This window comes from Petaurus breviceps, unplaced genomic scaffold, assembly GCF_028583685.1.
Source record: "Petaurus breviceps papuanus isolate PSGF00001 unplaced genomic scaffold, PetGlider_PUasm1.0 38, whole genome shotgun sequence".
Classification (NCBI taxonomy): domain Eukaryota; kingdom Metazoa; phylum Chordata; class Mammalia; order Diprotodontia; family Petauridae; genus Petaurus; species Petaurus breviceps.
This window is the reverse complement of record NW_027186304.1, coordinates 1,932,714-1,953,682: the sequence shown is the minus strand read 5'-3', so window position 1 is coordinate 1,953,682 and position 20,969 is coordinate 1,932,714. Positions and strand designations below refer to the sequence as shown.

General features: G+C 36.0%; 1 pseudogene; it reads right to left on the bottom strand.

Moving 5' to 3' along the window:
* LOC138169900 (large ribosomal subunit protein uL18 pseudogene) overlaps positions 1 to 15,921 on the bottom strand; it is a 107,881-nt pseudogene extending 91,960 nt beyond the window's left edge.
* Positions 15,922 to 20,969: the final 5,048 nt, after the last annotated feature.

Below are 20,969 nucleotides of genomic sequence, written 5' to 3'. Positions count from 1 at the left end.
GAAATATTGTCTAAATATTCTAATTTGATAACATTATACTAATGTAAGTGTACCCCAGAATGGTTCATACATGTTTTTAATGAAATACATTATTATAGGACCATAGATTTAGAATAAGAAGTGACTTTATGAATCATTTTGCCTATTCCTCTTATTTTAAGATGAGGAATCTAAGCTATACCTAAATGAATTGAATGACTTGCAAAATTCACACAATTAATAACCTATCATATCTGGGGGTTGAAACTCAGCTCCTTTAACTTCAAATACAAAGTTTCTTTCTTTTCTTTCCCATTGGACTATGAACATCTCTTTGCATATCCACCAATGCATCTTCATAGAAAACAAGTGGATAAAAATGAATATGGTTCAGATGGCAACATATACTAGACAGGCAAGCCATATTATTTAGATTATCGACATTTATATCTGATTAAGTAGGCATTGAATGGTAGGAGTTAGCTAAGTACTTCCCTATCTTTGACCAGTTTATCTTAGATTTCATTTGCATTCTTAACCTTTTACTGTCCTTCATGTTTTGAAAAAATATTCTCCAAAAACAAAGCAGAAATGGACTTAATTCTTCTTTTTGGCCATTCTCCTCTGTTTTCATCCAATCCATCCCAAGTACATCTCTTTTCCTCTTGTCCCTTAGTTTAAAAAACAACTCTTTTGATAGTATTTAGCATTATTATTAAATCATTCTAAGCCTTAATACCCATTACTAAGTTCTCACTCAGAGGAAGAATCTTAAAAAATTAATACCAGAGATTTTATAAGGGACAGCGATAGATATTTTCTCTCCCCATCTAAACTTCCTTTGTTACTGTCTACTCAATATTTTAAATGAGAGACCCTATGATATCCTGTGTTCTGTGTCCTCAGAAATTTTAACTCTCTTCTCAAGCTATTATTTCATACTTAATGAATTATTTCATTAGTATGAAATTTAAATGTGATTTATACATATACCTACACACATAAGATATTTGTATATTATATATGTGTGTATTTATTATGTTGCATATGACACATTTATATATGATATGAAAATATGTATATATACACATATTAACAATTATATATGTAAATATAAATATATACATATTCATGTATATACTCACATTTATATAATTTTCTCAAATATATTGTCAGCAGCTTAAATATAGAACATTAAACAGTGATAGAAATTTGTGATAGATGGGACCAAGAGACCTCAGGGACGATGTAGTTTAGGTGGGGGTGCCTCATTTCACAGCTGAGAAAAGCATGCTTCTTAACAGACATTAAATGATTTCCCAACAACACACAAGTAGAAGATGTCTGAGCTAGGAGCAGTACACAAATGTTTCAAATACTAAACCAGTGAATATTCTTTTCATTTAACCAGAGTCACCTCATGTCTTTTTATTAACGTTCTCCCACCCCCAAACCCCATTACTTCTGATGTGTCCGATACAGAAAATGTAAGCTGATTTGATGCTCAAAACAATATTATGCAATAAATGTGATTTTATCTATATTTTCAGATTAAAATTGAATTTCAAAGATATTAAAGTGACTTGCTCAGGGTCATAAAGCTACTTAATGTTTTAGGACTAATTTGAACTCCACTCTTCTTGAATGAAAGCCAATCATACCAAATGGTATAGCATCTAGATGCTTCTAAAAATATTTGATGATATATTCGAAAGTATTCTAAATGTTTGTTTAGTGAAGATTCACATGCCTATGTAATATTTTGGATCTTAAAACACACAAATCATACTTATTGTGAAGTGATTAGTGTGAAATTACTTTCATATGACTTTATAAAACTATTTCACTTTGTTTTTCCAACTTGGTAGAATGTAAAATAAGTTCTTGTAACACTGATGCCAGAGACTGAATGAAATTTATTTTTTGTCAAACAATTCAAATCCTTTATTTTCCCTATAGAGAGCAATGCTTCTTCCTGGCTTTCCTTTCTCTATTAGGTGACATATCTAATGGCAAGAGGGCTTGCTCAGAAAGCTTGCAAAGGTTTGAGTATTGATAGAGAAAACTGTGAAAGACATTGGACATGAATTCATTATAAAGACACAGATGACTTCAGTCTCTGGCCCCAGATTCTAGAGAGTCATGTGAAGTATGATTTTCCAAAGAAAAAATAAGCCAAAATTAAACAAAAGGCCACCGATTATTACCAATTAGATCAGGTGCAGAGAAAGGGAGGGAACAGAGAAAATTATATTCTTTTTCAGTGATTTTTACTTTCACTTTAGACAAAAAGGGTATTAGGTTTTATCATACATACCATAAAGACTCAATCCCAAAGTCCCTGTCATTTTTATTTCATGGTTTAAATTTAAACTTTTCTTTTTTCATCCACTGCTGCTAATAGTGCAATGATTTGTCTGAATCTGGAGACAACTCAAGTTTCCTTATGTGACTCTTTTCTTTTTGGTTTCAGACACAAAACAGAGGTTTGTAATTGTAGGTTTGTACATGAGTGGGTTGCTGGCTTGGAGATAAATATATTTTTGGAAGAAACAACAATGCAGCGTTTATTTTGAAGTAAAAACCCTATCAACAAGGTATTTTAGGCAGATATGAGCAAAGCAGAGAGGTCACATTTGAAATCAGGCAGCCTTGAATGTTGTTTTAAAATATTTTCTTTTTTATAAACAATTTTCTCCACAAAGACATCAAAGAGGATGGAATATTTTCTAACAAGCTTTCATCTCCTAAATTGGTGGATAGCAGTCAACATAATAGGTGCTTTCTCCTGTTTTTGCATGCATCTGTTAGAGACTTCTATTGTTCTGAGAGCTTCACAACCACACATGAGAACACTCTGTGAGGCCTTTATATGGAGTTGAAGGATTTAGATGAGCTATTGAGCAACTGTGTGGGGGGCTTTTTTTAAGGTTTCAGAACTCCAGACAAATGACATTATACTAGATATATTCTCTATAGTGTCCTTATGATCAAGTTAACAGATTGTACATAGTGAATGTTGACTAACTAAGGACTTGCTCTGCAGTCTAAATTCCTAGTGGTTTTGATACTGAACTAGCAACCCACATGCTTATACTCTGACCTGCTTACTTCATCTGTTATTTCGTCACTATAGAGCCCCTCTTCACCATTTCAGATCAAATTGCATCCTTGTCTTCTCAATTTATGTAACCCCATTGCTGTCTTTCTGTTTATCTTCCATGGATGCATGGAATGTTTTAGCAATCCCTGGTTATATTTTTCCTTAAGAACTATCAATATAACCTTTTTGTTCTCTTTATTTCTGTCACTACAGGATTGACCAATATTCTTTTTTGTGTATACATCTTTGTATGCTTAAAAATATGTTTCTAGCACTGGAAATTCTTGGAAAAATATTGCAATCTTTTTACACCTAACATACATCCTTCCATTTTTCATTTATGCTATTATTTTTTGGATCATACACATTTTTGATTGTGGTATATATCTATATCTATAATTCTACTATTACTGCTATTCATATCCATTTCTGTTATGAGATATTTTTGTAAAATATTTCAGCTCATGTGGTGTTTCAGGATTCACAAATGGAAACTGAGGCCCCAAGATGTGAAGTGACTTTCCCAAATCCACACAGTCAGTGAACAGAAAATCAAGTATCATGATGCAAATCTTTCCACTCCAAGTTCAATGCTCTCCATTATACATTTTAAAATGTGGCTCCCTTTTATTCTGACATGAAAACAATATTTCTTAGGGGAATAAAGATTATTCTACAGTTTTATAGAAACTAAGTCATCAATAATTGTATTTTTCATGAAAGGCAGTGAGGACTAACTGATAGGCAAATAGTTTAAGGCAAAAAAGTCAGCCCTCAATCTTTGTTAGAACAACATTTATCCTAGAGAGACCATTAGAGTTAGCCTGATTGTATCTTTAGTTCTCTGACTCACTGAACAAATTTTGTGTGCCTGTCTGCCTTGAGACTTGTCCTCTTGACTTCAACTCTTCCTGAAGTGGCATCATGATGTACTGCAGAGAACACTACATTTGTGGTCAGAAGATCGAGGTCGAATTCCACTCAGCCACTTACTATTTGACATTAGGGCCCTTTACCTCTCTGAATCATTCTTCTGCAATATGAGAGGGCCAGATCTGATAATAACTCTAAATAAAAAGATGCTATTGCTGGGGGAGGGGTGACCAGGTACAAGAACCACAGTTATTTTTTAATTTCTTGCTTGATTCCCCCACGCCCCACCCCAGACACATGGTGGTGGCCTGATAGTAGACAGTTGCCAACCCCTATGAAAAGAAAAACAGACTATAAAATGCTGTGCAAAGAAAGCTTGTCCATGCTCCAATAAGCACTTGCTATCCTTGGATAAGAGAACCTATTTTTTTTGCCAACAAGGACTTTTTTTCCTGTGATTTTAGAAGTATTTGATCATTTCCCTTTATCTCGTGCTTTTGAATAGATTATGTTTTCTCTTAATAATTTTTGCCAGTTGCATTACAAATAATCCTCTTTTCTCTTTCAGTTGATTTCACTCTTTCTCTACATCTCCCTTTCCAGTGAAATGCTTCATCTGTCTGTCCTAAGTTGCCACAGAATACTGCTGATTGTGCATTCTAACCATATCTGAAAGGTTATCAAAACAAAATCTATATACCATAAGAAACTGAATCTACTATTCAGTGACAATAGTTTTCCTCAGCATGCTAATACATTTCTTTGCTTTCAGTTAACCCTCCTATCTTTATTCACATTCATTAAATTCCTGATGATACCTCTACCTGAAGGTGTCATTCCTCTTAGAGAATTCCCTGATAATACATCAGATATCTGAGGTGACCACTAATTTATATTACTTTCATTATTCTTTATTTAAACCTCAAATCATGCTTTCTTAAACATTAGATACTAATGTTTAGTTGTTATTTGCTGTGCCTATTTTCCAGCCTGGTAATTTACTTCCATGACTAGTGCCCAGGACATTTAAAAACTATTTTAGAGGTTGTGAATACAATTTATTCTTCATCCTTTCTTTCTTTCATTTTAAATCATGGTAGAACTAATTTGACACTTCAGGGATCATAGCCTATATGCCCTCTTTACTTTCCCATCCCCATCATGATGGTAATATGGTGTTTATGAATTAATATGGCCAAAAATATTGAATCTCTGTCAAAGGAATGTAAATTTTTAACATCTTCCCTGCCCCTAGGTTAAGTGCACCTGGAGCCTGTGGAATGCCCACACCTTGGTGCTTTGTCATTGGGCAGTGGATCAAGAGGGTTGTTATATTCTTTGACCCAGGAGAAGGCTATATAAAACCTAGATGTGAGGCTTTGCTTTGGGGCTCACTTTGAGAAGTGTTGTGTGATTTGACCAGATGAGAATCTAGGCAGCCACTGAGAGCTCCCCAGCTTTGAAAACCGAGTTGGTGATGCTTCTCTCTCTGGTAACTGTAATTAGGTATGGATGTATGTAATGGTTGAACTGTTTAGAAGCCTGTCTGCTGAAATATTTATCTGTCTTTTAACTTCTGCTTGTAATCTCTGTATATTCTGAAGTTTGGGGTGCTGACCTTTTCCCCCTGAACTAAGTAAACGATACATGTTTGGTTGATTAAAGCAAGATTGCTAACTCATTTTGAGTCACTTTCCTTTAGAAAAGCAGATCTAAGAACCTGTGTTGGCAGCAAACCCTGGGGATGCTGGCGTGCTTGCTGCTACAATCTCCTTTTCATCAAATTGCTGGTGATGACCTCTCTGGTTTTCTCATGACCAGTGTATTGGCAGGCCTGAACTTGAAGTCTTTCCAAGTTGGGAAAACCAGCAGAATTTTTCCTCCTATGGCAGTTTCAAAGCTTTCAAAGATCCAACGTCACTTTGATGCCCTGATGAAGGAGAACAATTGACCTTTTTCTGGAGGCATTTTCTTAACTTAGTGGAAAAGAGAATGACTGACTTTCATGACTTTCACACACACACACACACACACACACACACACACACACAGTGATAACACTATGGACCCAATGCACTACAGGCTGCTAAAAGGCAAGAGAATTACATAGTAGAATTTTCACATAGGGGAGGCCTCAGGGTCACCATAAAATGGACAATATAAAAAATTCTATTTGAAGTTCAGTGTAATAACTAAGGAAAACCTGTGAAAAGTCTTTGAAATGAAAAAGAAGTATTCAATTACATTTTTTATTTATCTTCAAGGGAATTGTTAGATGGTGTGTGTTCCTAAGTTGAAGCAACAAAATATTTATTTGTAGAAAAATCAACAAACATAGAGCGATATAAATTTTAATTCTGGGTATGCAAGCAAAACACTGTGAAGGTTTTCCATGCAAAATCACCATCTCTACAAATAGTCTAATGACATGTAGGTTACATGCAGGCACATGCATGTGCCTGCAAGCACACTCACAAACATTGACTTTTGTGGATCACCAAGCACTTCTGGATCATGAAGGGATGCTTAAGTATGAATTGCTAACTGCTATTATCTCGGTTATACTTGATTATTTTTCTGGTGGTCTCTGTTTTCTGTGATTTTCATTTGGTTTTTAACTTGTTAGTTGTTGCATTATATAGATTTCATTCTGGTTAACTTTTACTTGATTATTTTTCTGGTGGTCTCTGTTTTCTGTGATTTTCATTCGGTTTTTAACTTGTTAGTTGTTGCATTATATAGATTTCATTCTGGTTCACTTTTACTTGACTTTGCAGTTCCTAGATTGACATCCTAGTGGCTCTTTCTTCCTACTTCCTGAACTTTGTTGCCCACTTTAGTTTTTCACAAGCAGCCTTGCCTTGTCATATTCCCCATTAGGTCAAAACTACAAGGATTTTGTGTTAATCCTTACGCAAATCAGATTAATATCACTGCCTCCCCAAACCAGCCAAGTATATGCTCCATTAATGATATTGCCCCCACAACTCAAGTTCAACCCTTAGATACTTTGCTCTATTTTTCCACATAAGAGCTATATGTGGGTATATAAAGAACTCTAATCATTTTGACCAAGCATATACAAAGAAATATTGACTCTATATAACAGCTATCTTTTTGTTGAGAAAACTCATCTTCTGAGGAAGTTCCCAATCCCTTATGGAAAAAAAATAATCATAACTGTGGTTAGGTAAAATTTCCACAATACTCAAATTGTTTCTTCCTAACTGCTTGTAATACTTTCTTCTTGAACTGGGGACTCTGGAATTTGACACATATTCCTAGGAGTTTTCTTTTTGTGATCTTTTTTAAGATGCAATAGGTGGGTTCCTTCCATTTCTATTTTACCCATTGGTTATAGAATACCAGGGCAGTTTTCCTTGATGATTTCTTGAAAGATGATGTCTAGGCTCTTTTTATTTGATCATGACTTTCAGGTAGTCCAAAAAAGTTAAATTATCTCTCCTGGATCTATTTTCCAAGTCAGTTTTTTTTTGTGAGATTTCACATTTTCTTCTTATTCATTCTTTTGGATCTGTTTTATATCTTGATTTCTTATGAAGTTATTAGCTTCCATTCACTCCATTCTACTTTTTAAGGAATTATTTTCTTCAGTAAGCTTTTGGACCTCCTTTTCCAGTTGGCCAATACTGCTTTTAAAGACATTCTTCTGCTTCTTGGCTTTTTGAATCTCTTTTTCCATTTTAGTTAGTCTATTTTTAAGGTGTTATTTCCTTCAGTATTTGTTTTGGTTTCCTTTAGCAAGCTGCTGACGCATTTTTTAAAAGATTTTTCTTGCATCACTTTCATTTCTCTTCCCAATTTTTCCTCTATTCTCATTTGATTTTCAAAATCCTTTTTGAGCTCCTCCATGGCCTACAATAAATTCGTATTTTTCTTGGAGACTTTTGAAGATGGAGTTTTGACTTTGTTGTCTTCTTCTGGTTGTATGATTTGTTCTCCTTTGTCACCAATACGATTCTATAGGGAAAGCTAGGTGGCACAGTGAACAGAGCATGGGTCCTGGAGTCAGGAGGACCTGAATTCAAATCTGACCTCAGACACTTTAACTTACTAGCCCTGTGGGCTTGGGCAAGTCACTTAACACAAATGCCTTCCCGCTTCCCAAAAGCACAAAATATATTATATATTCTGATTTTTTTCATCTACTCATTTTCCCACTCAATTACTTGACTTTTGAGCTCTTTGTCAAAGTAGGACTCTGCTTTCAGAGTGAAAAGTGCTCTGTCCTAAATTTCTGAGATTTTGTGCAGCTTTTATCAGAGTTACTTCTAGACACCTGTAAATTTTCACTTCTTCTAAGGTAATATGGTCAAAGGAGAGGGGTTTACTCCTCTTCTGGCCTGTGATCTGGTCCATGAGGGACAACAAGCACTCTTTTTAGATTCAGGACTATGAGGAGGACTCCCTCTCCACAGCTGCCACAAGTTCTTCCATGCCAGCATGCCTCCTCACCTGAGGACCACCACCCAATGCTGAAACACAGATCAAAGCAGGGCAAAGCAAGAAAATCTTGCCTCGGCTCCTGCAAAGAGATTCCCACAATTGCCCTGTGATCAGGCCCTTGATCTCCCCAACATCTGTGGACCTGGAGATCTTTAAGCAGTCACTCCTCCTCCTGCTGCTGCTACCACTGCCACCACCACCACCACCCCAGAACTGGGGCCCGACCATGCTCTTCTCTCCAGGTCTAAAAGAGTTTCCCCACTGATCTTTTACTTTGTAATTTGTGTTTGTGGGTAATTTGTGGGATTCAATACCCTAAGGCCTGGTTTGACTCATTTTGTACTGGACTACTCTCAGCCCTGGTGGGATAGACCCTTTCTGTGAGCTTACCAGGCTGTCCTCAACTGGAGATGCGTTTCACTTTGTCATTTCGCAGATTCTGTAACACTAATATTTGTTTAGAGTCATTTTTTTTACAGGTTGTAAGTATGATTACCTCCATTTTATGGATGATAAAACTGGGACTAGTCAAGTTTAAATTAACAGGATTCTGGTATTTACTAGCTGTGTGGATGTGGACAAGTCAATCACCCTCCCATGACCTAACTTTCCTCAACTGTAAAATGAGGTAGTTGAACTACATAGCATGTAAGGTCAAATCTATCTCTAAATCTATGGTCATATGATCCGTGATCTATAATTCCATTATCTTATAAGCCTTTGAATTTCCACTAATCTTAACTAAGACTTGAATTCAGATCAATCTCTTCTCTTCTATGCCACCCTGACAAAATGATACAATAGAAAGAGCATTCAAGATTTTACTGGTAGTCATATGATTGACAAGATGGCAGACAAGACATTTTCCTCATAAGTCTCTAAACTAATAACTTGAAAGAAAGGAAATATGTGCTAAATATCTAGCAATTAAAGATGACTCAAGAAAATAAAAAGACAGAGAACTTACAAAAACTGTGAAATATATTAATAACTATAGCTAACTATACCAAAATGTTTACAGAATGGGAAATGCAATGTAAAACAGCTGGTAATTTTCTTCTCACACCCAGCAAATTGATCAAAAAATTGATAAACCAGATAGATACAATAAATTTCTGCAGAAATTTTGTTGTGGAAAGGAAAACAAAATAATACTGAGGATCTGGTACCATTATATTTGTAATTAGCTATGTTTTAATAGAATATTTTAATGGAAGGATTTTATACTGATAACAGGACAGATTTTCCCATTGACTAGCTATGTGATCCTGGGCATAACTGCCGTGGGGCTCAGTTTCACAGTGGGAAAAGCACTGGCTTTGGAGTCAGGAAGGCTTAAATTCAAATACTGCCTAAGCCACTTCTTAGATGTGTGATACTAATCAAGGCACTTAACCCTCCTTCCTCTGTTATTCTCAGTTTATCCACAGGTAAAGTGAGAATAATATCTCCTCTAACTTCCCATGGTTGTTAGGAGGACCAAATGAAATAACAAATGTAGAGGGCTTTGCAAACCTCAATTGCTATATCAATGCTACTTATCATCATCATCATCATCATCATCATCATCATCATTGTTGTTGTTATTATTGTTATCTGTAAAATGAGATAGGATGCTAGAGTGAGAAGAACATTGATAAATCTATTTCAATCAGTTCATTTTACAGTGAAAAAACCAGTGTCTCAGAGATCTTAAGTGATTTGTCCAGTATAAAGGGAATAAATAGTAAATTCAACTCAATTCTTCTATCTCTAAATCTAAAGTAATTTCCTCTGTACCAGATTTCCTCCTCTGGAGTCTGACTAAAAGAGATTGAAGTCTTCTCCAGGTCAATAATTCCCTCACTTTAAGTAATTTATTATTGGAGAGTGGCCTCGAAAAGAGTAGACTTTGATATCAACTAAAACATGCTTAACATAAGAGATCTTGTTTCATGTTCTAAATTTTCCATTTATTGGTTGTGTCAATGTGGGCAAATGACTTAAACTCTAGGCCTCGTTCCTTAGGTTTAAATGAGAGTGTTGGTCTATGTGACATAGGTGAATTAAATTCTAACTTTAACTTCCTAAGAAATCTAACCCTGTTAATTGTGTTGACTAATGCAATTCTTCCTTGGAGTTTGGTCAAGGAATTGTGATCCAGAAAGACAAAGACAGTCAGCCACCAGCATTAAGATACTATTCCTAAGCAGAATATAAGCTCACATTCAGTAAGGGTTGTTTTATTCTTTATAGTCTATCTCCAGTACTGAGCAAAACTCTTGGCACAAAGGAAAAATACTTACTGATTGAATTCAGACCTTGTTATGCTGGGAAAGCAGGTCAAGAATTAAGACAAGCATGAAGTAGCTAGGAGGCACAATGAATAGAGCACTGGCCCTGGAGTCAGGAGGAACTGAGTGAAAATCTGGCCTCAGTCACTTAACACACAAATTTAAAAAAAATTAGCCATGTGATCCTAGGCAAGTCACTTAACCCTAATTGCCACGTTCCCCCCTCCAAAAAATCAAAACAAAACAAAACAAAAAAACAGAAAAAAGATAAGCAGAAATAAGATGGACAAGAAAGAATGTGGTCCATAAAACTCTCCAAAAATGAAGGAAAAAAAATGAAAAACAACATGAAATTGAGAGAGCTAAATAGGAGAAAAGTCAATTTTTTCCCAAGTCCCCCCAGTTTTTTTTGGAACAAGAGTACTCAAGAAATGGAAACAATAGACAGAAAAGCAACAGCATATGATTTAAACATAAGTGATAGATAATTTAATTTAAAGGTAATATTTATCACATATTTTTTTAATTTTTAAAATTTCTTAAAATTATATGTTTAATTTTAATTTACATCATTCATTTCCACAAGATTTTGAGATACAAAATTTCCCCCATCTTTCCCCTAACCACCACCCCAAAACAGTGATCCCTCTGTATACCCTATGCCTCAGTCTGCTCTCTCCTATATTCTCCCCCAAACCCCTCCAACTTTCCAGTGGGCAAGATGGATCTCTATGCTCCAGTAACTGTATATCTTATTTCCCAGTTGCATGTAAAATAATAATAATATATATTTTTAAACATTTGATTTTAAAACTTTGCATTCCAGATTCTTTCCTTTCTTCCATCATCACCCACCATTACTGGGAAGATAAGCATATAAATATATTTTGTACATGTGTAGCTAAGAAAAACATTTCCATAGTGGATATGTTGTAAAAGAATGACTATATTTTCCTCCATCCTATCCTGACCCCCACTTTTTCTATTCTATACTTTGACACTGTCCCTTTTCAAAATCAGGTGCTTCCAAATTCCCTCCCCCTCCAACCTGCCCTCCCTTCCATCATTGTCTCTCTCATACCCTTCCCTCCTACTCTACTGTAGGGTGAGATACCCAATTTAGTGTGTAAGTCATTCCCTCCCTAAGTCAAATTCAATGAGAATAAGGTTAAAATTCCTTTTTGCTTTCCTGTTCTTCCCCTCCATTGAAACAGTTTTCCCTTGCCTCTTCTATATGAGATAATTTACCCCATTCTGTCTCTCACCATCTCCTCTCATTATATTCCTCTCTTACCTCTCAATTTCACCTTTTAAGTATCATCCCTTCCAATTCAATTGGTCGTGTGCCTTCTATATATGTATACCTGTACACATATATACACACACTCACAGATGTATGCATACTCTCATATTACCTCCTATATAGACATATGTGTGTATACATTTATATTTTCTTCAACTATTCTCAGAATAGTTTCCAAAGTTAAAATTAATGTTTTTTTTTCCATATAGGAATGTAAATAATACAACTTTGATATGTTCTTTATGATTTCTTTCCCCCGTTTACTTTCTCATGCTTCTTTTCCTTCTTGTATCTGAATGTCAAATTTTCTATCCAACACTTTTTTTTTATCAAGAATGCTTGAAAGTCCTCTATTCCATTGTTTGACAATATTTTTCTCTGAAACATCATACTCAGTTTTTATGGGTAGGTGATTTTTGGTTTTAATTCCAGCACCTTTGATCTCAGCAATATCATATCCCGAGCCCTTCGATCACTCAGTGTAGAAGCTTCTGTGTAATGTGTTATCTTGATTGTGTTTCTACAATACTCAAACTATTTCTTCTTCTCTGCTTGCAATATTTTCTACTTCATCTGGGAATTTCAGAACCTGGTTATAATATTCTGTAGCAGCAAGCACCCCAAGTGTCCTCAGGGTTTGCTGCCAATTCAGGTTCTTGGATCTGCTTTGTTAAAGGAAAGCAACTCAAAATGGGTTAACAAGCTTACTTTAATCACTCAGACATATATTGCTTACCTTGTTCAGGGGAAAAGGTCAGCACCCCAAACTTCAAAGTACACAGACAGAATTATCAAGACAGAAACAGATCTAGTAGACAGATTTCAAACTGTCCAACCATTACATCCATACCTAGTCAACATCTGGGTTTCAACATCTGGGTTTTTTCAAAGCTGGGGGGCTCAGTACAATGGCTTCCCAGAATCCAGATCAAATCACAGAACACTTCTCAAAGTGAGCCCCAAAACAAAGCTACACATCAAGACTTATATAGCCTTCTCCTGGCTCAGAGAATGTAACAAGCTTTTGGCCCCACTGGCCAATCAAAAAGTATCTACTGAAAAACAAGCCTCCCACCCCAGGCTCCAGTTGCACTTTAGCCTAGGGGCAGGGAAGATCTTTAAAATTTACATTCCCATTACATTCTGCCAACTCTGCCATTCCACCCCTCCAGGATCCTTGGCCTTACAATCTCAATCTAAATGTCCATGGATCCTGGAACAAATAGAGGCACTATCCTTTGTACAACCTGCCAACTACGCCATATTGTAATGTAATGCCAAGGAAAGGCAACTTCCCAAAGTTCAAAATACCAGCATAGGTGCTCTCCATTTTATTCAGTGACAAACCGAGAAGAGAGAAGATCAAAACATGACATCATTCAAGATACAGCATTTACTAAGTGTGATTAAATAATCTCCAAGTACTACCCTACCCCAGTACCTTCCATTCATTCAATAAATTACAAAGTCCCTGTTCTAAATACTACTCCACCCGTAGGCTGTACCTTCATTTAGTCCACCACAGAGTCCCTCTTCTCAAATGGAGATTAGTTTCCAAACATAAGTAAAGTACATTCATTTGTTCAACCATAGAACAGAAAAAGGTCAAAAGATCCCCACCCCTGGACCACAATTGAATCTACCCCAGAGTTACAACAAATTTAAGCACAGCACTTGAGACTCAAATGGAGGTCTTTTCTTCATCTTGACACGAGGCAAGTTCTCAGCAATCTTATTTCCTGGGGAGACAAGGCTTAGCAAGGCCACAAGATACATTGCCAGTCTCTTCATTAATTCATCCTGTGTCTGTAGAACAGTCCTAGAACCCCTGAAAATATTAGCAAAACCCTCTCCCAGGATTTCTGTAAACATACAACAAGAAAATCCTTCTTCAGGGCTTCTGAACCAACAGAAAGGTTCCCAGACCCTTGCATCAACAGCACTGTCCTTCACCAGTGGACCGTATTCACTCTCTGTCTGCAGGACAGTCTCAGGAGCTCTTAGCCAACAGCCAGGTTCCAGGACTTCTTCAACAACAGGACTGTCTTTCTCCAGTGGACAAATCTGGCAAAACAACATCAAAACAGACAGACAAAGTACCAGCAAAACAGCCACGTCTCCTCAGTCCTTGGCAGCTCTGGGGACAGGTCTCAAAAGTCCAGGGTGATTCAAAGTGGCCCCCAGCAATCCTCTCAGTCTCTGCCTCCACGAGGGTGCTACTTCCAAAAAGTTCTTCTGCCTCTCTCTTGTCTCTCTAAATCTACGTCACCAGCTCCTCCCACTTCGTGTGTCTCTTTTCAAGTCAACAAGTTCATCCCACAGGTGGGATTAACAAGCTCTGGGTTTTAACACAATCAATTTGAAAACCAAGCCAATACAGGGGGGTCTTTATATTCCATTACTATCACATATTCCTAGGCATTTTCTTTTTGGAATCTTTTTCAAGAGGAGATTGTCAGATTCTTTCAACCTCTATTTTGTCTTCTTGTTCTAAAACATCAGGGCAATTTTCCTTGAGAATTTATTAAAGGATGATTACTAGGTTTTGTTTTTGCTTTTCTTTTGATAATGGCTTTCAGGTAGTCCAATAATTTTAAAATTATCTCTTCTGGATCTATTTTCCAGGTCAGGGGCTTTTCCAATGAGACATTTCACATTGCATTCTATTTTTTCATTTTTTGGATATATTTAATAGTATCTTGATTTCTCATAAAATCACTAGCTTCTATTTGCTTGAATCTAATTCTTCTTTTTTTTGCTTTTTGGAGGATAATTGGTGTTAAATGATTTGCCCAATGTCACACAGCTAGTATTTGTGTTGTGTCTGAGGCCACATTTGAACTCAGGTTCTCCTGACTCCTGGGTCAGTGATCTATTCATTATGCCACCTAGCTGCCCCTCCAATCCAATTCTGAAGATATTATTCTCTTCAGTGAGTTTTTGAGATTCTTATTACATCTGTCTAATTTGGCTTTTTGAGGCATTCTTCTCCTGATTGGCTTTTTGAGCCCCTTTTGTTATTTAAGTAAGTCAGTTTTTTAAGCTGTTATTTTCTTCAGTCAGGTTGTTGATTCCCTTTCCCTGATTTTCTTGCATCATTTTCATTTCTCATCACAATTTTCCTCCACTTCTCTTATTTGGTTTTTAAAATCCTTCTTCATTTCGTCTATGGCCTGTAACCAGTTCAAATTTTTCTTGGAAGCTTTTGGTGAAGGGAGTTCTGACTTTGTTATCTTCCTCCTGTTCCACTTTTGATCCTTTTTGTCCCCTAAAAAGGATTACAAAGTCAGATTGCTGTGCTTGCTTTGTTTCCTCTGCTTGCTTATGTTGACACAGTTATTTGACTTTTGAGCTTTTTGCCCCAGAAGCACTCTGATTCCAGAGAGGAGAGCTTTGTCCCAAATCGCTGGGGTTTACTCAGCTGTTGGAGCTATTAGTTGGGTGCCCTCTCAGAAGCCTCCACTGGCTCTGGCACACTGGTCATGCACCCCAGGATCTCCACCCTTGAGAGCCATCCATATCCCAGCAGGTTAAAGCAAGAGTGATTACCCCTCAGACTGGTTGCTTGATCCCCCTACAATCTGCAGTCCAGGAGTTCCGAAGCAGTCACATGGTGGCCATAGCACTTCTCCCTCTGGGGGACAGAGGCCAGACTTCACTTCCAGACCACTTGTTCCCACAAAGTCTACACTGAATTTTGGCCTTGTCTTTGGCATTTATGGGTTGATATTTCTGGAAACCGCCACAGCTGCTGGTGATCCACTCTCCTGATATTCCTCCAGCCAGGTCTGGTTGTGGTTGTTCTGAGGCTAAAATCACAGACTCACATGGAGCTGGGCTCTGCTCCCAGTGCTCTGTGATGGATCTTCCTCTTCACCTGCCAGGCTGTCTTCAGCAGGAGGTATCTTTCTCTGGGTCGTCATGTGTTTTCTGTAGCCCTTAAGTTTGCTTAGAGTTATTTTTTAAAGGTATTTGAAGTGGTTATGGAGGGTCCATAAGGAGTTTTCCTCCTTCTGTGCCAAAATCTTGACTCCACCCTTCCTATCACACATCTTAAAGACAAACTTATTAGAAAACCATGGCCTATTGAATAATAGAGTTTCAAAAATTATGAAATTGTTTGTTCTTGAGATAAAATGGTATTTCCCCCTTTCTCCTAAAGTGCTAACTTAAGATAAAAATAGCCTTCCAATTTAACAGTATAGCTTATAAGTTAAGGAGACTAAGGCAGGCATGCCAGAGTGACATTCAAATTGATTTTGACTGAATTGCTTAGTTGTATCCTTATATGCTTTGATTAGAAAGTATTAGTCTCCGTATTTCCTTCAGTGTTATCTAGGATACTAAGGAAAATGTCCTTCTCAGTTAAAGGGTATTTTATTTAACAATAACTAAAAAAACTTAACTATCATGAAAATATGTTATTATAATTTCATGAAAATTTATTCAAAATTATATGTAAATGTGTGTTTGCTAATGTAAACCAAAGCCATCGGTGGTTTATTTTTTTTCTATTCATATTCTTGAAAAAGCTGAAATACTGAAACAAAAAAGGCAGCAAAAATACTAGAAGCAACATGATAGATTGGGAAGAGTGGTAGAGAGGTAAATAAGATGCGAATTTACTATGTGACATTCATCAAATTATTTGACATCATTAGGCTTTGACAATCTTATGTATAAATTAATCGATTGAATGGAAAAATATCAAATATCACTTCCAAGTTTTTGAGTTTGCCTTTCTTTGTATTACCAACACCTAGAACAGTGCCTAGAATGTTTTGATAGCTTGATAAATAATTGTTTACTTATTAATCTCTTGATTGAATTGCTATTTTTTTATATACATTCATATTCCAGCCATCTTGGAAAGACTAAAACAAAACTCACAATTTATACGTACTGTCTCCTTAAACTTAAGCTTTTAAAAATGACCTTCTTATCTTTCTTACCTTTCATTGCCAAGCTCCTAGAGGGAGTTGTCTATTTTCACAGTTTCTTCTTCAATACCACCTATATATTTATCAAGCCCTCCCAGTCGGCCTTCCAACCCTTCACTATATTAGAAATGAAATCCAAAGCATGCTAATGGCGTGTTATCTAATACTATTTTTTCTCTTAGTTCTCAACCTGATTCATCTCTTATTATCTTGTGGCACTGTGGACCATCCATTCTTCTTGGATATCCTCATATCTGTTAGTTTCCATGATCTCACTGTTTCATGGACTTCTTCCTACAAGTCTTAGAACTCACAGAACACTGACTTTCAGAATTAGAAGTGACCTCAGAATCTTAATGTTCAAAACTAGACCAGAAAAGATTACTTATTAAAATGTACCTAGCAAATCCACCATGTATACACACCTAACTTTTGCTTAGAGACCTCCATTGCCAGAGCACCAATAATCTCCTGACATAGCTCATTCCACTTTTGCATTTGTTATTAAATCTTTGATTGAACCTAAATTTGCCTCTTTATAACTTCTACCCATTGTTCTTTTTTATGTTATCTTGCACCTAGAAGGGACTTAAATATTTATTAAATGAATGAATCTTAGAACGAAGACAGCAAGGCTAAATTATTTTCCATGTGGCAGCTCCTACAATACTTAAAGGCAGCTATCATGTCATCTTTTCTCTAGGATAGTCTTCCCTAGCTCATACTTTTCATTTAACTTTGTTGATTCGTCACTTTCTTCTTATTCCCTATTGTGCTCTCAGACAAAAACCTGTCTTAAACCCTCTCCTATTTTTCTCTTACTCTCTCCTTTGGTAATCTCATCAACTCCATGGTTCAATAATGATGATATTTTTATCTGAATTGCTAACACTTTTTCATATAATTTATATAATTTTATTTATATATGTACATGTATTTGTTTATACACACAAATACATAGTTATACACATAATCTACACAAGTTTAAATATATACATATAACCAACCATATGTGAAACAGCAAATGGTCCATGTACCTCTCCTATAAAAGTCTGTATACCTGTTGAAGATACTGTCTTCCTATTCGCATTGGTTCATGGCATGTAATCATCTTTGACTCTGTTCTCTCTCTCTCTCTCATTCTCATTATTAAAATCATTTGCCATATTTTGTTGATTATACCTCCACAACGTCTCCCATTTTCCCACTTTCCCCATTTTATCTAACCACCAACCCATTTCAAGCCTTTATCATTTCTTTCTTGGACTATTCTATTAAATTTTATCCCAATTATGCTCCCTGCTTCCATTATTTTTCTTCCATATTCTATGTGTATACAGCTGCAAAATATTCTCAAGGCACAGGCTGACCATGTCACTCTTCTTTCCTATTGGCTCTAGGATGAAGTACAAAATCATTAGACTGGCACATAAGGCAATGTACCATAAGGATCCAAGAGACATTTCCACCTTTATTGAACATTAGTCTTTTGCACAGAGCGGATATTCCAGCAAAACTGAACAAATATCTGATAACAAAACTTGATTCCACTTCATCACCTCCTTAAATTTCCATGATCCTCCATGCCTAGAATGCTCTCCTACTCTGTATGTACTTCTCAGGACTCTTATTTTCTTTCATGTCTCATGTTGGATGCAATATCCTCCGTGAAGATTTCCCTGATGAACTTCCACTTTATTGTCACTCTTCATTCCCTTCTTAAATTCTTTTAAACATTTTGTGCTCCCACCTCCACACAAAAATTATAATGCTCTCGAAAACAAAAAGTATTTTCAATTTTTCTTTAGATATCTTTTCACTGTTACAGAATCTCAAGAATATTGGTGCTTAATAGAAATTGGATTATGAATTACATTGAATTAGCTATTGACACTGCATCAATAGGATTAAAATATTTTATAATTAAAAAAATTATCCTGTCATACATGTATTTATCTTTTCAACTGGCCCCTAGAGATAAAGTTAAAGACATAAAGAGATTAAGAGCAAGAGAAAGAAGGGATGTACAGAAGAAGGAAGAAAGAAAGGAAAGCATATTTTAATATTAATTTTTAAGATAAATTTTGGGTTCCGAAATCTCTAATGCCCTCCCAACCCTCTCCCTACCAATGGGAAGGCAAGAAATGTAATATCAATCATATATGTGAAATCATGTAAAAATTATATGTCCATCTTAGCCATTTTGCAAACAAGCAAGGAAAATAAAGTGAAAAAGTGTTTCAACCTACATTCAAACATCATCAGTTCTTTCCATGAAGGTGAATTGCATTTTTCACCATAAATCCTTAAAATTGTCTTGTATCAGTGTGTTGGTCATTCACAGTTGATTATTAGACAGTATTACTGTGACTGTGTACAATGTTCTGGTTCTGTTCACTTTGTATTGATGCATATGTCTTCCAAGCTTTTTCTGAAACTATTTTGCTCATCATTTCTTACAGCACAATAGTATTACATCACAATCATATACAATTTTTTTGCCCATTCCCCAATTAATGGACATCCCCTCAATTTCTAATTCTTCGACACCATAAAAAGAGTTGTTATAAAGATTTTTGTTCCTATAGGGTTTTTCTTTTCTTTTTCTTTCATCTCTTAAGGGAATAGACCTAGCACTATTATTGCTGGTTCAAGGGTATACACAAACTTATAGCCCTTTCGGGATACTTCCAAATTGCTCTTGAGAATGGTTGGATTATCTCACAACTCAACCAACAGTGCATTAGTTTTCATATCCCATCCAACATCTATCATTTTTCTTTTTAATCATATTAGCTAATCTGTAAGGTACCTCAGTGTTGTGCTTTAATTTGTATTTCTGTAATAATTAGTGATTTCATTTTTTTCATATCATTGTGATTTAGACTCTGCCAACACAGTGACACCAAAAACTGTTGCTGTTTCATGATGTCTTGTAGTGGATCCATCTAAAAGAATTCAGTCAGACAGACTACCTCTAATCCAAGTATAAGCATTTATTGATATTGACACCTCTCATTCAGTGGACTAAGTTCCAAGAGGAAACAGCAAGTTGGATTTTTATAGGGTAAAGATGCAATTACATAACATAAATTATAAATATTAAAAAGTCAGGAGGGATTTGTCAAAGTATTAGGTAACAGGGGAGGAGTTCCAGCCACAGTGTAATTGTGCATGTGATTACCCACAATGCATACCGAAAATCCATTTGAAATGTTATGTATGAATGTTAATGATATCATAATAAACCTCTCTATATCAGAAGTTCACTCTATATCAGTTCTTTATTATTACTGTGCAAGTGCCTACTTAGGGAAAGTCTCTTCTATTATTTTGGGCTCTACATCCTGCTTGGGCATCCTGGTGGTGCTGCTTTCTGATTTGTTGATCACTGTGATCCTGTCTGAGTTTAGATGTGTGTAATTGTTGTTGAGTGCATAGAAACACATGCTGTTTCTGTGAGAAATATGAGGAATGGGTCTGGGAATAGTGGCTATCTAGAGACAGTGCTTAGTATCCCATCACACGGACATGCCTGCTGTGCTGTGAGAAATATGAGTTCATGGACACACCTATTGTTCTAGTGAGCAGTGAGGCATATATGAAGAAGTTAGGAAATTGAATGTGGGAGGTAGGTGAGTGGCTAGGTAGGTGCAGTGGCCCTGCTGTTCTGTTAGGTCTATAAGGAAGTCAGAGTATTGGGGCTTGGGCTATCTTTGTTAGGATTTCGTCAATATGACTATACATAGATATGAATTATTCTTCATCCTTTAATCATGTATGAATTGGGGATTGACTTACATTCTTATAAATTTGAGTCAGTTATCTACATTTTTCATAAATGAGGCCTTTATCAGAGAAATTTGTTAGATGTTTTCCCAGTATCCTACTTTCCTTCAAATATTGACAACAATGGTTTTATTTATGAAGGAAAAATTTAATTTAATATAATAAAAGTTATCCATTTAGTATCTTGTGACCCTCTCTCTTGTTTATCTATACATATTTACTTCATACATATTTCTGGCAGG